A 23,284-nucleotide genomic window follows, 5' to 3' on the forward strand; every position below is an offset into this window, starting at 1 on the left:
TTTGAACGAGGAAAGACACGAGGAATCGTTTTCGTTCCGTATCGAACCGAAATTTCATCCATATCGCGATGAAATCTCTATCGATCGTTTGTATAAATCTTTCATTTCGGATCTACTACACCCCCAATCTCGATGCTTTCAACCCTCCGTAACGTTCTCATGATTAAACAAGTCGCTCTTGTTTCGAGCCCCGCCGTTAAACACGAACGCTAGTCGATTAAGTATTTCCTAAAAAGGAAAATTTCCTTTTTTTCTAACCGTATTTATTTCCAACTGTACGAAGTAGTTTTCATTTCATTAACAATTTTGTTCTCGTATTGAAAGAGACATGAATTATCATTATCATTTATATAGTGATATATTTTTTTTTTAATTTCTATCCAAGCAAGTTTGTAAGTACGCGTCGCAACAAGTTTAGAAATAACCTGTTGGATGAAACGCGCTTCGAAAAGTTAAAAGAAAGAAAACTGTAAAAACAGCGATTCTAAACCATCTTTAAAAATTTGATAATTCTTAATTGCTCAGTATCTAAACGTTTAAGAGAAAAATTTCCACTCAATCGATATAAATAAAGTTTCTCGTTTTACTTTAGATATCTTCGAGGAATTATTTATGTCCATGGCGCCAAATCATTAATAACACGTCTTTCCTTTTTAGCTTCGAAGAAACAATTGAGAAGAAGATTGCGAGAAGACTTGGCAAAAAAAGGATTGCAAAAGAGATCAGAGTGGTTCTAGAAAAACTCGCTCAAATTTGATAAAAATTGGAACGTTAATGCAATAAACGAAAACTTAAAGAACCATTAATTCACATCGTAATAAAAATTCGATACGAAATTGTCGATCGCGAGGAATATACGTATATTTATAAAATACAAAAAAAGAAAGAGAGCATTCCTAAGCAAATAAAATTGAAAGAAAACAAATTGGTGCAGTGGTATACGCCTGGTCTGGGTCAGACGAGGAGAAGCCGGCCAATCGTCGTTTCCAAATAATTAGCCGCGAGGCCAGAAATTGTCCTCGTTTAAACACCCACGAATCTCCGTGCATCGATACGATGTGTTTTAATAATTTGAAAACACACGGCCACACACAGGGGAATTGATAATCCCGACGATGAACCCTCCTAATATTTTTCTCCGCGCTGTTTCCCGCTATTCTCTCTCTCTGTCGAGAGAAAAATGGGGGAGGGGGAGGGGGAGGGGAAAGGGTAATAGCGGCATAAACACCCGCGATAGCGGGGCTCTCGTTATCTCGAATAAATCAAATGACTGGTATTGGATGTGTAAGCGGACAAAGCAACCCCCTCCGATAGCATATTTTCTAGTAAACTTTCCCGAGGAGGTGTGAGCCAAGAGAGATAATAAATGCATGTACACGATACGAAGCAGCCAATATAACACCAGTGAAATTTATATAGACTCCGCACACGACGCGCGCAAGGGATGCTGCTCCGTTTTATTGTGCTCTTCTGGCAGCTGCCCGCGGTAAATAGCCCGATTATAAATAACAGTAGCGGCAATATTACCCTTGCGGCGCAGGGTAATACAACACCGCAACGTTCGTGCCTACCCGTTCGAAACGATGCACCACCCCCTGCAACCCGTCGATGCAATTGCAACTGATAAGAACGTTTGCCAAACGTTTGCGCGCTGCTCGCGCGGTCCCTCTTAACGAATTCGTCGGTTTCCATCCCATCCCATCCCCTCCTCCCCTCCCCTCCCGGTCCAATTCGACTTCATTCACCCACACAACACTGGGCGGTCTCCAGAGTTTTTCCCTTTAACGAACGACCGTTATAAATAATTTCGATGCTTTGTCGTATTGCGTCGGCCGAGCGTGCCGCAAAACTGGATAGGGGGTGACTCCTCGTCGTCTCTCCTTTCTTTTTTTCTTTTTTTTTTTTTCCTCGACCGCTTCGCGCGCCAAAAGAGGGTGAACCCCGTTCCGGAACAGGAGAGGGGGAAGGTTCTCGAGGTTCTCGCTCATTTATTCCTTTATCTCGTTATCAAAAAAAAAAAGAAAAAGAAAAAGAAAGAAAGAAAGATATCCCGTTAAGAAAGGATTAATTAATTAATACAATGCCTGATAATATATTTATGGCATCGACGCGTACCCGTCCGCGAAACCATGGCCGGTGTATTTCATCGAAATTGTTTGATCTAGCTCGCGCTACGTTTGGCGGGAATTTATGAAGGTGGGCAATACAGTTTATTGAAAATTATGTGGATCCCAGTTCCGCGGGTGAAAAAAAAAAAAAAAAGAGAAAAAAAGGAAAAAAAAAGAGAGAAACAACCAGATAGCTATTCTAATAATCGTGTGTACCGCACTTATAATTCATGGAAGCAAAAGCGCGGCTCAAAGCACAATGCATATACTTGGCCGCGCGATAAATAACCGTTGGCTGTATGAATCATCGCAATTTATATTTCGCCCGGCTATTTTTATCGTTCGGTATATTATTTTTTATATACGCCAGAGTAAACCCCCATAAATCTTTTCTAATTAAAGGATTTAACGTAGGATGGGAGAGGAGAGGAGAGGAAAAAATAGAGCGCGAATAGAGCGCGAATAATTCGGCGAGAGTGGCCGTAGGTGACGGGAAAGAACAATAAGTGGTTGAAACCGGGCGAGGCGAGGCAAGGAAGAAGGACAGAGGCAGCGAAGATAGAAGCGAAATTAGCCCAGGGGGACTTCTTAACAACTGGTGGAGGGTAGTAGGGGGTGGGTGGCTTTTACACGCGGCTCTAACCACCCTTACGAGATACAATCCACCCCCTTATGCCTCGCTAACTCTGTCGAATTTGTAGTTAAGGTTGTAAACGTAAACCTGGGAATTCACCCCCGCTAAGATTCAAGCCCGCCTCGCCGTTCCGCGCTTTCTCATTCGAACCCTTTTCCATCCTTCTTCGCGCTCGCCAAGTATATGTACGCGTATACGCGACACTGCTGCTACGCAAATGTTAGACTATGTTTGCAAACCCTCTCCTACGTAACACGCGCCTCGTCTCCTTCTACAACCCTGAGTATATGTACCTCCCACATCTTACAACCTCCCTCCGTGGATAACGAGCGCGATGTAAAGCTCTCCTATCCTCTCTCTCTCCCTCTCTCTCTTTCTCTGTCGACATTCCTCTTCCCGCAATAACTTTTCGAACAGGCGAAATTATCCAAGGGCGATGCACGCGGGAATATTTTCTCCTGCTGGGAAAACACGTGTTCCTTGTGTGCTCCTCTGTGTTCGATTCGTTAATCCTTGAGGAGGACGAGGATGACGACGACTACGACACGTCCTTACACCTCTACGAAAAAAATCTACGTACAAACTAGCAACGGTTGAGCGAAGAGAGAAAGAGAGAGAGAGCCGAATAGGTTATACTCGCCATCGCCGAGTATATCGAATCCGCAGTGGAAACGTGCTCGGGAAATGGTTGCGGATATTGGCCATAGATATATATTTCTGAGGGAGCAAAAGGGAGCGCGTTGGAACATAAAAAGATCGGCTCGCCTTATAGCAAACGGCAAACCACCCACTCACCCCCATCCCCCTCCGCCACCGGCGTTCACAACCACCCTCCGATTTATGGAGCATTCTGTACATTCGATATTTTCTATTGTCGATCGCCCCTATTTGTCTTATTTATGTTTCTTTTAGGGACCACCCTCGGTCACCCTCCGCCGTTCCTCCTGCCTTGGCTTGGCCGCCGTCCACCCCTCCTCCTCCTCCTCCTCCCGGCCAAGCACCGCGTCCACTCTCGTGCGAAATTCACCCCCTACGGATACGGAAGGTCCGGACCGGCCACTGGATATTCCCAAGGATTTGCTCGCGATGCAAACGTGCCGCTATATTAAAACGATATATTTCGGAGAGGAGTAGGCGTAGGAAATTAAATAGGAGGGGGTTTAACGTGGTGGTGTACGAATAATCGGCGACGATTATTATTTCCCTTTTCGAGGGAATACGAGGGGAAGAGAAGAGGAGACAAACAAGAATGCAACGTGTCACCACGGTGCACGGTGACGATGAGACGGTGTCGCCGAATCGACGATGATCCGGCACATTTTGCACAAAGGATACAAGAAAAGGGGCGAAGCTATTTTCTGCATAAATGGATAAGCGTATTTTATACTTGATGTACCGTGAAAATTGAAAATACCGGAGGAGGGGGAAGGAACTAATATAACAAATTATCAAGGAGTCGGGGAAGTGCTCTGTCTAGCACACGCGAAGAGAGACGAAACAATTGGAGGGAAAACGAAACGAGCCGTCTTACGAGCGAAATCCCGTTCGCCAGATAGTGTCTTCTTCCTGTACGGTGTACACGATTTGTCTTCGGCTAGTTTAGACTCGGTGTTAATACGAGAATAAACAGCGAGGTAAGATCCCTCTTGGCTTAACGCGTCTCTCCTCGAGTAAGCCCGGTTAAGACTAAGAGGGAGGTTCGAGATTCGAGGTTCCAGGTTTCAGCTCTGGACGGCCTCGAGGTGGAATGAGCGAGGGCTTTCTAATTAAGATCGTTAAACTGCCATGAAATTCAAATTACGTTTACTGCTGTCCTTACTTCCCTTCGCGGACCCTTTTGCGGACGATGGCGAAGCGCCGTTTCTTCGCCGGAATCTTCGGTCAGAAATTAACCGTATCTTTTTATTTTTTTTCTTTTTTTTTTTAAAGTTCCTCGAGAAACGAAGCGAGGCCATTTTCCCATCGCGAAACGTGGAACATCGTGTGTGAAGAGGAGGATACGAGAATAAATAACTCTGGTATCCTTGACGATATATTTATACGCGTTGGACGAAACGAAACGAAACGAAAGCATTTTGTGCAAGAGATTAATCGATATCGAAATTTCAATAATACTGCAATCTGTGAGCACTTCCCAGACTAATCTGACGATATTAGCATAGATTCTCGGACGTTAGATAAGTTGGAATCTTGAAGGGTCGAGAGAGGAAGGGGGCGAGGGACGTCTGATAACCGCCCCTTGTAAGTTAGCGTATCAGCCAGTGAGAAAGGGTAAGGAAAGGGCTGGTTTAGGGCAGCACGCGTCCCTTCTATTAAATTAACGTAAGGTAAAGGGGTGGAAACCACCTCCTCCTCCTCAGATACTAGGTCAACCGATTCAACCTCTGAGAATCCCAAATGGTTCGTACATTCATCGTCCCCGTGACTTCTCGCGTAAGAGAAAATTTTCGAAAGAAGAGATGACGGTTGGGAAAGTTGTCCAACTAAACGGTTAACCTATACTTCTCCCCTCCCTCCCCCCCGAATTCGAGAAGCGAAGGAAATAGATAAGAGCAGGTTCCTTGCCCTTGACAAACACTGAATTTCAAGGAAGTTCGGGCTCGCTCGCACCCGCAGACGTGATGTCAGAAGCGGAGCAACTGATTAAACTATCACTCGTTGTACAAACTACCCCCATAGACAAGGGTCGGCCAGTTGAGCTCGCGTTGTTCGTGAGCAAGAGGCGATCACGGCTGATGTGTCCGCCGCATAATGCGATCAAATATTATTAATCATTGTTGAACGAAATCAAGTTTTAATTTCAGAAGAAAAATTACTAACCGAGCGAGTTACTTCGAAAGCTACGAACAAACCTTTCGTTTTCATATTTTCATAGGGAATGGATAATATATATATGGATGGGACAAACACACGGAGGATGTTTTTGAGATAAGCAAGGAAGTACATCAGGGTAGTTGGGACCCGTACGAGTTCGAACGAAGAAAGGGTGTGTCGGGCGACCGTGTCCTGTCATGTTCGATAGCGATATACCTTGGGCCTCTTGCCTCCCTTGGAGAATTTCCTGATTCCCGTTTCTCTAATTGCATAATAGGATGCCCGCATGTAGGGAAAAGATGGGTGGTTAGTATAGACGTCGGTATAGATCCAAGGTATGGGGGCAGCGATGGAAATACGAATCAGAAATGTCGCTTTGCCCGTTAATGTTACGTACGATCGAGAGATCTCCCCCTTTCCTCGATTATATCGTCGATTGCTGCTTCGCTTTTGTCGTAAATTGTTATTTCTTTTTTCCTTTTTGTTTTTTTCTTTTTAATTCCACCGTTCCTTTCCGATATCGTGCAACTCGAACGCAGTTATCGACACGGGAACCGACTTAAACGAACGAGTGACCACACCATTGTTCCATTAACATGGTAAGAATGAATACGGGGGGGGAGGGGAGGAATGGGATGGCGATAAAGCTCTTGTACAGACAAAAGAGGAGAAGGTTTGTTTACGCAACGCTTTATCGTTAGAGGGTTGGTCGGATTTTCTTGTTGATCCTCCCGCTTCTTCTAATAGTGATTTTGGTTTATTTTGGTTAACAAATTAAAGTGCCTTCCTTTCCACGCAGCGTAAACCTTTAAAAATTGTTCCGCTTTCGTTTCCCTCGACTGGGCAAATATTTATGGAACTTTAACTTTAAGGGAGAGGAGAAAATTGGCCGGGGAATATTATAAATTTCCATCCGTTGGAAACGGTTGGAGGAGACAGAAACCCGAGAGAATCTTCTACTCTTCCACGATTTTAGTTCTTTAGAAACGAGACCGTGTCTGTTTGCCTATTTGTCGAGACAATTAGCATCGCGTCACCTCCCGTAGATTGGAAGAACAACGGTACTTGATTCGTTTCGTTTCGCTTTGACGTCATTCTGCGCCACAAACGGCAAACAACGATTAATCTAAAATACACGATCAATCTAAAGCAACGATAAAACGGCGAGATCTATCCTCGATCGAGATTTATCCCCGGTTGAAATTTAAAAAAAAACGTTTAGGAACGATCGATGAATAACAACTGAATGAAAGAAAAGTTTCATCCTCGTTGAAACGAGAAGGATGAAAAAATACGAGCTATTAATTTCGAAGCATCTCTGTAGGTGAAATTTGTGAAGTGGTTGAGAAACGTTAAGGATAAATTGATGAGACACCGCCGGTCTCGCGATAAGATGAATACGTTATAACGATTGGACACTCGCCGTTTTATTAATTAACACTTCACCGAGAAAGTCCTATCATTCTGCTTCGACGTATCCCGCGTTACCAAGTAGCCCCGATAAGTGCTCGACTGATCGATATTATAGTCTCTAACTAATGTTTCTGAACTTCTTCGTTTGATGCGTTAAAAAAAAACTATATTTTTTTTACCGACAAAATTTCTAAATTTTCTTTCCTTTCATTTGAAGGAAAAGAAAAATATAGAGGAGGAGGAAGGAAACCGAAGAACGATCGATAATTTGAACTCGAGGTTCATCTCGTAGTTAAGGAATTTTTTTTTTCTTTTCTTTTTTTTTTTTAAAGGCGAGGAAGCCGACTAAGACCGAGGTAACGAGTGAAGTTTTTCATCGTTACTCTTATGAAAAAAGACTTGGCCCGGGAAATAAATACAAATTGTCGGATTACCGGAGACTTTTCACACCGATATGGGACCCCATGCTCTTCACGCGACAACGTTCTCCATTTTCCGAATACTCCGCATAACTTACGACAAGCCGCTTCATGAAACCCAAATGCGGCCAGGAATGTTTCCCCGGATAATAATAGGAAAAAAATATATATCGAAACAAAAGGCTTCTAATTAGCGAGGCGAAATTTCAAGGAAAATATTTGCGAACATGTTCGGATATTTGAAATGAAATGCGAGTTATAACGTTGGTTAATTTATTCCGCCATTAATAAAGTGGACGTTTAATGGATGTTTTTGTCGTAAAATAGCCTCGAGAGAATCCGGATTTGCCTTGCGATGAAAGGCGTTAAAAGTTCCGAAAATATTGCACTCGTTCGTGAAAAAAAAAGAAAAAGAAAAAGAAAAAGAAAAAGAGAAAAAAACAACAAAAGGAACGAGACTTCGCTCCAACTTTTATAATGAATGAGATAAAAAGCAAGAGACGTATCTTGTCGAATTTCCAGTTTATCGTTAATCGTTTATAATCGTCCCTCCTATAAAATCACTTTGTAAAATAATAATTTTATCCTCGATGAAAAAGAAAGTTCGTAAACCGTTTCGTGTCTTATTTTCGAAGAGAGAAAGATCCGTACAATGTATCATCGGTTAATATCTAATCGAAATTCTCTGGCATTCGATATACAAAATTATTCAAATTTCCGTTTAACCCTACGAAATCTAAAATAATTATAATTCACGAATATGTTCATCGAAGGTTAATCAGAATTTTAGCCATTTCTCATCGTTTCTGACGTCTCATGAATCGCAATGGAACATATCCGAAAGTCAACCCGAAAAGCGGATTAACCTTTTAAAATCCTTTCCTTATTTCCTAAGAAAATAGAGATATATCCTCCAGCGATAATTTAAATTTCGATAAAAAGTTTCTTATTAACGTTAAAAACAAAAAAAAAAGAAGAAGAACAGGAGGAAGAAGAAGAAGAAGAAAGAGGGGGGAAAAAACCGCTGAGCGGTTTCGATTCGTGCTTCAAGTTAGTCGCATTTTTGAAACGTTCGAAGCGTAGGCGGTGCACAGGGTTCGAGCAGCGGGGCATGTTAATTAAATAGCCGGAAAGAGTTTACCAATAACATGCGGCGGCGTGTGACACGTGGTCTCGGCAAAAAAAAAGAAAAAAAAGAAAAAAAAAAAAGTCGCCAGGGTTTTCGCCGACGTTCGGAAATATGCGGCACTCTCTATGGCCATGGACTTTCGATCTTTACTTTAATTAAATATTTTCCACGTGTCAGAGCGTCGCTTTAGCTTCCAACGACCCGTTGCAAGAAGAGCCGCAACATTGCCACAGACCGCGGGATCGCCACGCTGTCTTTTCTGTTTCAATTTTAACGATGAAAAAAAAAAAAAAGAAAAAGAAAGAAAGAAAGAATAGGAGAATTGTCTTTTTACACGTTTCTCGAATCAACGAAAAAATTGTTAACGATACACGTCGATATACACGTAGAGTTTATAACTTACTCGTGATACGGGAATAAAACGGATTTAACAACAGTTGCAAAGGAACGTGGAAGAAAAAGTAAAAACGGTGCTGTTAAAAAATGTACATCTTAATAGATTAATTAATATAATCTCCGTCGCGGTCGTCTTCTGGCAGACGAACAACTTCGTCCCCGTTATGAAAAATGAATATTGTTGAGGTTAATTATAATTGGAAGAAATCTTGGGCAAATATTTCAACTGCTAAGTCGGAGAGAAGGAGGAAAGAGATGGAGGGAGGAGAAAGGAAGGCAGGAAGTGCTACTTTCTTTGTATCAAAACCAGAGATTTTTCATCGTCTGGCTACGCGAAGAACGTGAACTCGTTGAATCCTACGAGCTACGAGCCTCGTTTCGTTTCTTCCTTTTTCTTTTTTTCTTTCTTTCTTTTTTTTTTTTCCTTCCCTCATGCTCGTTTTATCAATTACCGTAATAATATTTTTTACGCATTTTACACGGCCATTCCTTTACAAACGAGCGTACACCGTGTACCGGCACACACCGATATCTGAACACTAATTAAACCAATTTAAACCATTCCGGTCGGCTCTCTATTGTATTTCCATTAATATAAGTTGCTACGTATATACTTCATTATGCGTAGAAGGAATTTCAGATTATTACATCAAAGTAGAGAGGGGACGGTGGGGGACAAAGGATTTTCTGAAAACTTCAACTAAACTCCACTGTCGCCTTCTTCTCAAACTTCCTCGCCACAATGCCCGGATATTAAATGTGGATGAATATTTATGAACAATAATTGTATTTATACAATGTGTCGACGCACACCCGGCCAGCCGGCAAGCCGACGCTCTAATTAAATTCATGCTAATAAGAGTACATACCGAGCGGAAAAAATAACTTTCGTTTCGACGTTTGTTTAAAGCAAATTCGAATTTACGAATGTATAAATAAATGAACAAGCGGTAAAAGTTCGAAACGTGAATAATAATTTCGATTTAATGCATCGGGAGGGGGGAAAAAAGAAAAAAAGGGAGGGGACGCGGAGAGGGAGGAGAATTACGTGGCCGTAAAAACACGGAGGAGTACAAGACAATGCGTAAGTTATTTATATAACCCTGAGACGCCACCCTCGTTCATGGCAGTTAATTATACGTCTCCAAGGATATAATCAACCACTCTTTTCAAAAGTTGTTCCGCTCGCTTAACGCTTAGAAATAAGTCGATATAAACGCGGCAAAGGAATATTAATCGTAATTCCAATTGTTCCAACGATTGACGAACCGACGTGGCAATCAACGTAAAACTCGTCTCATCGATCATCGATTAAAGGAATAATCTTATCGCGAACGAAACATCGAACATTGAATGCACGAGCTCGAATTTTCACGAGCTAATGCAAATGACGAAGGCCGAACAACGAGGGCAGCAACGAAGGCGGACAAACTCTGTTTTCGTATGCACAAAGGACTCGAGTCGGCAAAGGTTTTGCCGACCATATGTGCTACAACCACCCTCAATTGCTTCACCCCTCCTAAGTTTCATTATCTCCACTGTCTGAGGAGTTTCTTCTATCACGTTTCACTGGTGCTAATAATTATACAATCCCATCGCGATGTGGTATTATATCGAAGACAAGAAGGAAGATAGAAAAAAAAAGAAGAGAAACGCAATTAGCGTTTCCTTCCCCTTTGTTTTTCATTTTCAGCATCCATTAAATAAAAAAAAAAGAAAAGAAAAGAAAAAGGAAAGAAGGGAAGAGGGATGGGGGAAAGGAAGAAACGGAATGGACGTATATAACCATCCGGATGGGACGGATGACGAAAGAAGAAACAATAAGCTTGGAACCAGACAATTATCGGAACCCTTTCGTGCAGAATGATTTGAAAGTTGCACGGCTCGAAAGCCCCACGATCGGTGGAAATAATTCGAACTTTCATCAACACAAAGAATCCAATCAACGGAGACAAATGTTCGAGTGGTATGGCAAAAATTAAAAAGGATAAAGAGGAAGAACTCGTGAAAACTTCGGCGGGTACTCGAGGCCAAATTGACACCTACGATCCGACAGAAGAGGAGGAAGTGCCGTTGAGGTAAATTGAGGGCTCGATGGGAGGACGTCGGGGGTGGAGTGCCCCAGCAGTCTTCTTCGAAGGGTTGGCGAGGGTTGTTCGTAAGCAGTAGGGAGGAAGAAAAAGGAGGGAAAAAAGAAAGAGGAAGAAGGGAGGGAGGGAAAGAAGGGGAGAAGAAAAAGAAAGGTGGAGGCCCATTACCGGTGAGCGTGTGTCTCGAAACTGCCTAAAGCGGATCTAAAAGAGGGTAAAAAAGAAGCGACGCTCGCATGTCTCATTGCAATCTGCAAATATTGAGAATGTTTTCCGGCATTGCGGGGTAGCGCACGCGCGCGCGCGCGCGGTTTCCACACTTTCAACCAATTGCGATTATCTGACGGAGATACCACCGGGTGGATCCATCGTTTCGCTCGTATAATCCGAGTCCGCGCGAGGAATTAGGTGTTCTCGTGTGTCCCGTGATACAAGGAACAAAAAAGATTAGCTAATAGCGTTTCTATCGGCCCCGCTATCTCCTATCTCCTATCCCTTTTCCTTTTTTTTTTCTTTTCTTTCTATCGATTCTACATAATTTTCGATAAAACGTCTCGCCTACGATACCTCATTTTTTTTTTAACTTGAAATTCCCTCCCTCTCTCTATCTATTTCTTTCTCTCTACTCGAAGCGTATTATACATTACACGTACGTAAAGTTGCAATAATCTATCCCCAAGTCAAGTTTCGTCACACTTTCCCCTGAAAAATCTCTCACGAAGGAGAAGGGGATGGAGCAATTAAGATCGTAAAACGATAAGTTGGCGGGGCAAAGATACGTAATGGGACAAAAGTCACATCCTGAACCCTTCCACCGTGTTCATACCCTCGACTGATCTCGGTACGCCGTCATTACGCCGGTATCGGGCATGTCCGTCACCGTAAAGAAGAACAATTAAAATATGACAATCGTTAGATTTAATTATCGGGACAAAGGGCAGCGGGTAACCCTCCGATTGTCGGGCAAGACTGCTGCGCGCAGCTGAAAACTTGAAAGACATTTAAAAGCGCGGCTAAAGGGATGGAAGGGTGGAAGGCGGCTCGCCTTCTCACGCCTGATTTCGCCGCCATCCGGCTCGAGCTCGCTCTTTTTCGCCTAAGATATTATTAAGTACAGGGCATAACAATCAAAGAACGAATCTTCCGAATCATTTATAACAGGCGTTATGGTAATAACAATTATCGCGACGACCTCTCCTCCTCGTCCTCGTCCACGCCCGTTGGAAGATTCCTCTCGAGAAGAAGTTCTCGTCCCTTCGAGCTTGCGGAGAAAGAAGAAGAAGAAGAAGGAGAAGGAGAAAAGAAAGAATCTGATATTTATGATGCTGTCATTATATCTTTGCCTCGCTCGTTTGCTGCACCATCGATCCGCTTAATCGCGACACGAGGATGGAAATAGGTCCTCCTCCTTCCAACATACTATAATTATTTCAGTCGGTATCGAGGACCAGCTGTGTCATTCTCGTAGGGGTGAGTCGGTATTCGCAATTAAAAATACGACTCACAATTGCTAAAGCTGCGTGACGTGTCTATAAGGAGAATCATTCGAAAATACTCGCTCGTGACATTTATTATTGGAGATTGACATGCAAGAGGATATGATGCAACCGTATCAATAAATCAATTTCGAATATTTTCTCGCGATATGTATCAAGAAGATACGCAAAATATTCGAGTATAGAAATAAGAAAGATCGATTGGTATTATTTACTATTATAGGATTTTTTTAATTTTTTCCAAGATCGAAAATTTAGGAGGAAAAGACGCTCTTTAATAGAGCGTCCTCTTCAAACTTTCTCCACCGTCAGCTCAACGGAATATATTCTACCTTTGGAAAAACTTTTCCATCCTTTTGTTATACGAATTTTATAACCGAAACAGGTTTATTTTTAGTTTAAAAGAATAGGAGGAAAGGAAGAATCCTTGTGTGACAATAGTGTTTGATTTTAACGCGTAACGAGTGTCTCTACACGGAACATAATTATCTCGTGGGATTAAAATATTCAAGGCGAAATAGGGGAAGGCCACCGTGGAAAACTAGTTTACTGGAAGCCGGGCGAAATTACACGATTTAACCTCGACATCTTGGCAGTCGCGAGAGAAGACGGAAACACGGTCTTCCAGGAATGTGAACAAGACGTCGCCGATGTTATTTTCCACCGTCACACCAGGTTAATCATCCTCCTCAAAGTTACGAAAACGACGCGACTGACGAGCAAACAAGAACGACGAGGAAGGATCCTTCCCTTCGCGCTGTAGTGTTAAACCGCGACAAAACACGCTTAAAAAACTTTTCAAATTTAACCCCATCCAAGGAGCCAGCCCCCTTTTTCATCGAAGAAAAATGCGAATGCAGTATACACGAGATGACGGGCAGCATCTCGTAAAAGGAGAGTCTCTTCAAAAAAGTTACGTCGAATTGATTCCTTTAAAAACTTTTTCTACCATCGAACGGACCCCTTCGTCTTCGTCTTGTTTCTCTACGATTCTTTCCTCGACTCTTTTCATATACGCTTTCGCGTTAATTTCTTTCTATACTTTCGAAAATCTAATATTCAATCGATACATATATACGCACAAAAGGGACGACGACGATATGACACGAGATTGCGCGCATGACTCTATCTCGCGTCTATCGAATTAAACACGGTATCGAAAACGGTATCGAGCGATACATAAAAGATCGGGCAAAGTTCGGTCGTCTCCCGTTCGTTTCGTTTCGCTGAGAGAAAGTAATAGCACGAGGATCATCGAAAGTTGCAGAAAACGGCGTAAACGCAAAACCGTTAGGGAGGGGTGGTCTCTATTCCCGTGGAGGAACGAAGCCACAATGACTGGCGGAGAGAGGAGGGAGGGAGGTTTGCCGCGATTCGGAGTTTTGCCTCGATTTGTATCGAAAAGGGAGACGGCGACGTGAAGTTTTCCAATTAAACGCGGATTATATCGCTTTGTCTCGGTATTGAAAATACATCGATACCCCCGATTCGACCATCGCTACATACCTGCACGGAGGGTGAACCCCAGGCAACCGGCCTCGCACATAATCGGCCGGGCACGAGTTGAATCTTTCACTCCCGACCATCGAATCATCGAAACTTCGGTCAACAACGACTCGGCGATATCTCGATGTATCACGAAGCAGACGAGAAGCGGGATTACCCCTGGCCTTTCCCCCCTTTTTTTTTCCTTCCACCTCGTTTTCCCTTCGGCGATTGTTTAAACCGTCTGCCGGCTGCCGCCGCCGCCGCCGCCGCCGCCGCCCCGATTCCACGTGGAACGATTGTACGCGAAAGAGAATGTGAAAATTTCAAGCAGGCTTGCACACTTGTACACACCATCCGCGATACTCGATGTTTGCCCAAGTTCAACCAAAACGGCCTACGCTCTGTCAACCCTGAATCCGATTAAACATTGTCCTCCTCCCTCTCCCTCCTCCCCCCTCCGTCTATTCAAGAAATTTTCAATCTTTCTTCGCGATTTATCATTACACACCGATATCGACCCGCGTATCCTGAACGAAACCGATTCTCGTAACCCGTTCACAACGCGTGTAATCGAACGAAGAAAGAGGGGAAAGGGGGAGGGGAGAAGGAAGGGAGAGAATATTATGGACGATTTTTTTTCTTCCACGCGATACACTACACCGTTTCATTTCGTCGAAACGAGAAACGAGCGGGGAAACGGTGCAATTTGAATCCGATGTAGGATGTACAAGACTCCTACGGCTCGGCTAGTGATCTGTAAATACATCGGTTGGATTGGATTGTCCCTCCCCTCCCCTCTCCTGTCCCCTATCAACTCCTAAACTCCCTGTCTACGACCAACTTTCCTACTTTTCCGAACTCGCTCCCTTGGAGGGAGAGAAAAAAAAAGGAAAAAAGAGGTCTCCTCGCCGTATAATAGCCACTCCCCGCCCACGCACCAACTGCTCGCAAATTCCACGGAATTCCACGGTTTCGATTTTTCGAAAAACCGGGTGAGAAAAATCCGGGAGGAGAGAAATATATTAATCGCGGCGAACGCCATCTCGAGGGGCGAATCATCTCGAGAGAGCTATTTAATTTTTACGAACGCGATCGAAACGACGAGGAACTTTTAATAACCCGATCTCCCCTCCTCTACCCCTTCTCCCCTCCCTCCCTCCCTCCTCCCGAATCCGGCCACGTTTTCTTTCGTCCAAAGATTAACGACCTTGCCTGGGAGGAAGCGATCGCGGCACGGCGAGGTGAAAACGAGCGTATGCAGGCACGCGTATGAACACTATCGATTCCTGAAATTATGGCAGTGGGTCAAAGAGGGGTGAAACAGTGCCGGGGGCGGAAAGAGGAGCAGCATCATCGAGCATACTCAGACGGGGGAGAACAGAGAGTGGAGGGTGGACTTTTTGTTCTGGAAAGGATGAAATGATCCTCTTTAAGAATCGTCCGTACGCAAATAAAACGCTTTGACAAGCCGGTTACTCGGCTACGGTCTAATAATACCTTTCAAACGCACGAAAATATTCCGAGTTGCCTGGCAACGTTTGGGGAGGAGGAGAGAGAGAGGATGATAAAAAAAAAAATGAAGAAAAATAGAGAAGAAAAAAAGATAGGGGAGGGGGGGAAAAAAAAAAAGAAACGCAACAGGAACGAGAACGGGGGAGGAAAAAAAAAAATGGCTCCCCTTTTATGCTTTCGATTTCCAAGCGGTATGGGAACACCCTCCAATAGCAAGCAGGCAAGCAGGCAGGCAGGCAGGCAGGCAAAAGATATTAAAACAATCGGGCGTTGTAGGGACCTTCCCCCTTCCCCTTCGGTTCCCTTTAAAATTTGCAAATACACGAGTGAAGTGCGAATTTATTCGTCGCTCTCTAACCGCGCGCGGCTTCTCTTCACGCGGCTCGAACTCGATTCAACGGCGTGAGCCGTTTGCGGCATCCGCGAAATGGAAAAACGGGTTTTCCTTCTCCCTGGGAGAGGAGAGGAGACGACTGCGTGCCGCGAGAGGGATTAGCATAGCCCCCTCATTAAAATACAAACACAATTCCATCGGTCCGTACACCCGCCTCCACCCGCCAATCTCAAATACCAACCCGTTTCTACGCTACGGTTCAACGTCCCTTTCTCTTTCGCCATCTTCGCCCTCTCCCTCCCTCCCTCCCTCCCTCTCTCTTCTCACTCCTTCACTTTTTCACTTCCCTTCTCATCGTATCGCCTCGAAGAAATTTTAATCCACATTCGTTAAGCCTCTCCTCCGACCAACTTTTGACCGTTTATAAGCCGGTTTATTATTTTGTCGAAAGGATAAAAAAGACAATAGGGGACAAGGGAGGGGATGGTAAATCGAGATTTTTGTCGATTCCGAAAATTGAATTGGGGGAAAGCCGGGTGAATTAACGGGGAGGAGGGAGAGAGTGTACGTGAAAAGGGTTGGGCGGAAAAAAGAAGGGAGGGGAGGTGGAAAAAAAAGAAAAGGAAAAAGAAACAAACCGCCTAAGAGCAAAAGACGATGAAAACGACGTTTCTTCCGCATGGCCGACCGGCACATGCAAATGCTCTCTACCGTCGAGCTACCCTTAAACTTAAACTGCGATATTTCCCGTCCAATTCCCGTCCCATTGTTTTTACTTTCGCGGTGTTCCCACATCTGATTTTTACGAAGGGTGCATCGCACATGACGGCAGCTTCGCTAATAAAAGCTCTCTGAATGGTAAAACCGTAACATCGTCTCCCGAACGATGAAAAGCAACAAACACGAAAAGTTTTCGTGAGCAGGAAAAAAAAAGACGAAGCGAAAAAATCCGCACACTTGTAGAATAATCAAAAAATGTTTCACGGATGAAATTCACGAAAAATCTGTATCTGTATATTCGAAAAATGGGTTGGGCAAGGCAAGGAGGGAGGAAGAAATACGGTAAAAAATAGTGGTTGCAACGTCAGCAATTAGGAAAACTGGATGGACAGATCGACGGTCTCTAGGGGTGGTTAAACCTTATTGACCAGAAAAAGAAAAGTAGCCGTAAACAACCCTCCTAAATACCCCCGACCTCTTATTGGCCTCTATAGTCATCAGTTTAACCATTGCTGTAACGACCCTCGCTTGTTTACCGATCGGGGATACCCTTACGTGATTGAAGCATCTACTTGGTGGTGAACGAACAAATCTACTCCTCGCAAACGACCCTTTCTCGATTTACTTCGAAACACCTGAACTTTTCTCTCTCTCTCTCTCTCTCCCTCTCTCTCACTTTTTTCTCCTTTCATCGTAAATTCAATCGGGAATAAAATCGAGACAATACACGATCTTGACAGAGAAAAAAAAATCACGTAAACGTATATAAATATATATGTATATATAAATATATACATATATATACATAGAAAGAGCAAACATATGTCAGGGCTGATACGCGAGAATTTCGTGTACTCCGTAAATACCGACGGATCTACCTTGGAAATTGTTAAAAGCTACACCCCCAGCCGGAAGTTGGAATATTTTCAACGCAAACAACCCGCTTACCGGCACTAATCGTAGGAGAAGCTTATGCCGAGCACGTGGCACTTCTTTGAAGGGGTTTGGACGAGTGTAGGCCTTGCCAAATACAGAATCCGTTTGACCGTCAAACGTACAGAGCGGAAAGCTTTTATCCTTTCCACCCTTTCGGCTCATCCTGCCGCCTAGAGGAGCCTCTTCAACCCCTTCGGATCTTTGTCCCGAAAAAGGGAAATATTTACAAATATTTCGCAACTTATAAAACCGTTTCGCACCGCGGACCAGTTTCCATCACCTTTCAAGAGCGAGTGCCACCCCCGACCGTTTTTTCACCCGTTTTCTCTTCTGTTGTCTTTTCGTTCGTCCAATGTTTCAGCGTAGATATGAAATTTTTACCGGCAATTTTTTTCCCAAAACGAATTACGAGTTAATATTTTTAAAAACGGAACTCCGAAAAACTTTTCCCTCCGAACGTATATTTTTCCGTCCGATCGAATGATACGTATTATTGGAGAGGTAAAGGAGTGTAAAAGGGAGGCCTAACTCGATTCCATCCCGATTATCGATCTCTTTATGGAGTATCCGCCACGTTGATACATATGCAGACTCGATATCTTCGGTAGTTATTCTTTCCCGGCTTACCCAGGGAGGGAGATAAGGATAAACCCGCCAGTAATTTGAACCTAAAGGAAACCACCGATAAAGTGGCAGCTTTGATGCCTTCGTTAAACGTTTACGCTATTTCTTCCATTGCGAAAAGCGAGAGTTACTTATATTTCAATTTTCGAATTTACATATTTCTTGGACGAGTAAGTAGATCTAAATCTCGATTAGCATGGGAGACAAAGGGATGATGAGAACTCATCGTTGAAGGCCGGTAGGGTGTGGCTAACGGTCGAGTAAATGAAGGGTCGCATTACGAGTTAATGTTCAGCTGTTACGTTTGTGTGACTCGCCTAATTGTTCGGCCCGAGAGAGAGATTTCGAAATAACCTTTGTTTCGTTCACCTAATACGACGATCCGCAATTATACTCGCGAAATTTAAGACAAACGTATTATTTCATCGATATATATATATAAACTATTAAAAAAAGAAAAAGAGGAAGAGAGAGAGAGAGAGAGGGGGAGAGAGAGAGAGTAAGCGCCACCCTTAAATATTCACAAAGCGATTGCCTCTGGATATATCGCTTTCATTAATAAAAATGAGCGTGCAAAATTGAAACGAAGATTAAATTTTCACTCGGTTAAAAGCTCCGCAAACCTGAACACTCGATCGACTGAAAAAAAAATATCGAATCAAATATGTTTCGATCGATTCTGCTCGACCTAGAAAAGAGAGAGAGAGAGAGAGAAAAAAACCTCCACGAAAGTATAGAATATATTGCTTGAAAAAGAAAAAAAAGAAAATCTTCGAGGCAAGATTGAGGAGAAGAATGAAGGAAAGCATCGTCGATGAAACTCGCGTGTCGATACAGGGGAAAAAAAAAAAGAAGAAGAAAAAGAAGAAGAAGAAGAAGAAGAAGATGTAGCGTAGGTAGGACTGTCGGGACAGGAAGCTAAAGAGGGCGGTTAACAGGAGCTTCGGGGCAATAAGCGACTCTACAAGCTTTGGGAGGCGACGAGAGATGACCGCACAGGAAAAGCCGCACTGGTCAGCAGAAACAGCTCGCAAAAACACGGTCGGCCAGCCTCTTCTCTGCCCCACAGCAGCGGCAACCCCAGGGAAAGCTCCACCGACCACCCACACCTAAACCCTACTCCCACCATTTCCCTTGCTAGTGGCTCTTCCCCTCCTCCTCCTCCTCCTCCTCCTCCTCCTCCTCCTTCTCGTTCTTCGTCGTTTCCTCGCTCCTTTCCGCACCAACTACCGCCACACGTTAAGGGTTGCTTAGGTAGTTGGTACAGGGGTAGAAGAGAAGCAAGTGGAGGAGTTGGAGGGGTTTGCTCGGTGGCAAGATTACGGCGAAGTTGCGCTCATTTAAATAATGCGCACAATAAAGTATGCAATGGCTAAGAGTGGAGGGAGGGGAGGGGGAGGAGGGGCTGGGGTTCCGTTAGCGCTCGATGTTCCTGTTTCAAGAGTAGAAGGGATGGCGCTCCCGGGTGCAGTCACGTACTCTTGAAGAAGGAACGTCTGGGAATCTAGGCATACGTACACGCGCTAACGATTGGACGTGAAAGTTTATACGATGTGCGATTAGATTTATGATTAATGTATTCGAGTGGAAGGCTTTGATTGAAAAAAGTGAATTGAAAATCCTGTTTTTTTTTTTTAAATTAATCGTCACACGAGAAGGAGAGAGAAAAAGTTGGAACGAAACGATTGATTAGAAAGAGATTCTTTTGTAAAATTTGCATACCGGTCGTGCAAGCATGCGTGAGATTACTTTCACGTACGAACGAAACTCCTATCGCGAATGTATCAGAAGGGTGAGTTTGAGCGTTCCGCCCCAAAGGTTTCGCCGATCGATCGCGATTCCCAAGGTCATCTAAGTTTTCCGACCATGGACATTGCGTGGAATGACCCGCTTCGATAGGTTACAGGGATTCCGGAATAAATCCCTCCTAGTCGAAGCAAAAGTTTTTTTCCACGGTAATCTTGCATCTCCGACACCCTAAATTCGCTTTCTTTTCCTTCCTCCCTCCCCGCCTCTTAGACCGAAATGCGATCGTTCGTCAGGATGAAATCGAGTATGCTAAAAATGATTTTACGCGTTGATTTCTTTTTTTCTATTTTTCTTTTTTCCCTTTCTCCCCTCCCTTTCCCTTACTTTAACGGAACTTTAACGGAACGTTCGTAATTCTCCGGTTTTTAAAGGATAACGCATCGAACGATCGATAGAAAGAAAAGAAGGATAATATAAGGGATAGTGAGTTTGAAACGATTTGAAAAATTAAAAGGACGAGAATAAAGGATCGATTTCCTTCGGTCGAAGGAAATAAAGAAGTGGGAGAAGTGCCAAAAATGAGAATAGTAAATAATATATTCGAGTAATAGGGGTTGTTCTTTTCTCTTCGCTACTATACCCCATTCCGTCGGTGTATCTTATGAGGATAAAAAGGGAGGCGTGAAGATGAATGTAATGAAAAACTGGGGCTGCTTAAATAAAATAAAGCTTGTTGGCATATTATTGGCGGGAGGGTTGCATTTTATCTTCTCTCTACCCTCCACTCCCCTGCCTCTTATATACTTCATTTTTTCAGTTTATTCTTCATCCACGAGAAGAAGAAGTCTTTCATTTGCTCGATAACGTTATATCTCGCGACGGATTTTTAACGATGCAAATACTACCGAGCCGTTTCATAAACGTCACATTTTTATCCTAACCACTCAATTATGTAACAAGAAGAAATGTATATTGGAGCATTGCCAGCTAAGAATACACGATCTACTTCACCGCGAACTGTGTGTTAAACGATAACTATTTCGATTATCACACGATGAAACTGTTGAGCGATATTCGCGAATCTAAATACGATAAATACTAATCACATCGTAATGTCATCGTAATGAGACATCAATTTATTTCCTACGCTTCCCACGATGACATAATTGAAACCCTGACTTTAACTTTACGCAATACCTTCTTCTTCGTATCCCTGTATCCCCAACAGACTAAGTCGACAAAAATGACAAATAGCGTGGCAAAGAAGGCGTCTAATTTACATATCCACTAATCTCTGTCTCTCTTGGTGTCTCCTGTTCTAATTCCACGCTAATTTGCCACCCTACGGGAAAACGGCGATGGGATCGTTCGAATCCTCTGCCATTTTCTCCATTAGAAGATACTTATCATTCTCGAAGACGGATAAATAAAATTTCAAGTTAATTAATTATAAAAAAATTAAAAAAAAAAAAGAGAATTGAGACATCAGATCAAATTGATGTTTCTAAGCGTAATTAACGTTATTAATCTAATTAGGCATCAATTAAACTCGAATCAGTGTGTCGTTTCATCTATACTTCATCCTAATGAAGGATGTAACAGCACCGCCCCATAAACATTTCGAAATTGTGCAGGTGCTGTCCTTGATTTATGACAGGCAATTAGAATCTGACTACCTTATTTGCCGTCGTTGCCACTAAGAAGTGCCGCCAGCATGTGAATACGACGCATCCTAATCTATGCCCGAAACCCTAATTTTGAACGGACGCCAGATGTTATAGGGCGAAGAAGGAAAATCTAAAATATAAATAAACTATTAAAAAAAGAGCGTGCCACGCCATATCGCGCATTGACTCGAATAAAACTTTCAATTGGATGCATCGGGAATACAAACAAATTAGTTATTTGTATTCTCGATGCTAATTAAAGATCAACGTATACGATTAATAATCAATGAACACGATAAATAATGAAGGTATGTTAAGTGCAGAATTAATAATGTGAATCGCGTAATGAAACTATGTATACCGTTAGCCGATTATAGAATCTAAGGGTAAAGTCGATGTCGGAAGGAGATAAATGAAGAGAGATGGTCTGTGGAAACTGGAAATGCAATATTCCAGTGAAACCTGTCACTGAAGGAGGAGGATCGTAAAATAAATAGATATACGCGATTAGAATTCTTTAGCTAATTCGAGAATTTCGTCACTCTTAATTAAAGATAGTTGACGTCTGTGTTAATGGATTCTGATTGAATATCGATAACAAATTGTCTTGGAAGGGAAAACAAATTGCGTAACATTGTACGTATAGATGTATAGCGGCGAGGAAAAATGATTAGATCCTACATTGTTCCTAAAATTCTATCAACGTATTATTGTAATCAGGGATCGGACGATTCGAAGAACGTCTAAGCTAATTCTGCCAATCCGCCCTCTTGCTCTCGGTAATATCCAACGGAAGAAAAAACATTGTGCTTCGATAAATTCATCTCTGCGGAACAAGTGATTGTTTTCCCAATGAACCTGATAAGGACAGAGGCGGAAATGAGTAAAAGGGGGAACCGGTCCGACAGAAAGCTCCGAGAATGGCAGAAAGGAGTAAGGGAAGGAGATGGAGACGACGGAGTATAGGAGGACTTGGGGTAGAGATGGCCCGGCGTTCATCGGACATTTATCCAATTAACCGATTCGAGTTGAGTAACCGGGGGTCAGAAGATCGTTCGAATACCTATATAGACAATGCACACGGTGTACGAGTGTACCCCAATAATAGATACGCGTTCATACGGAAAACGAGGAAGCTCGGTTACGTAATGTCGAATGTTGATCTGTTATGTTTAATTACGGAAACTGATATTGACGGGTCGGTATGTAGAGGATAGAAGAGGAAGAATCGTTAAAACGAAGAGGATGGAGGGCGAGATCGGTGCTAGATGCTTGTTCGTAAAGTTACCCCTTTCTCTGCGTAGGGTTAGCTTCGAAAAGGGGTTGGGGAACGGAGGAGAAACTACTGAGGCGCTTGGGCACTGTCGAACGAAATGGCCAGCAATATTGTCGTCGTGGTTCGGGAGATTTGCGTGGGGCAGATCGAGGAAGAGCGGGGAAAGGGCTCAGAGTGACATGGGAAATTAATTATACGCTCCTGAAAATCCTGACCTCCGTTTGAACGCTAAAACGGATCATTGTCTATCTCCATGTATCCTTGTCTTATTTTTAATCCCACCGATTACGTTTAAATGATATAAAAATTGTTAACGATTATCTAACTTCCTTCTATAATAATTCTATAATATTCTCTACCTAATAATTCTGATCTAACTTCTAACTATTACTTATAAATGTTATATCAAATTATTTAAAATAATTTTGCATTGATACGTTGCAAATATATTGATATAATAAGTATAATAAATACGTTTA

At 43.0% G+C, this 23,284-nt stretch overlaps 1 protein-coding gene across 1 annotated transcript in view; it reads right to left on the reverse strand.

Moving 5' to 3' along the window:
- The window catches only part of Foxp (FoxP protein), a 234,575-nt gene that overhangs the window by 210,756 nt on the left and 535 nt on the right, over positions 1–23,284 (reverse strand). The gene's annotated exons all lie outside the window — the stretch shown is intronic.

This window comes from Apis mellifera, linkage group LG13 (genome assembly GCF_003254395.2).
Source record: "Apis mellifera strain DH4 linkage group LG13, Amel_HAv3.1, whole genome shotgun sequence".
Taxonomy (NCBI): domain Eukaryota; kingdom Metazoa; phylum Arthropoda; class Insecta; order Hymenoptera; family Apidae; genus Apis; species Apis mellifera.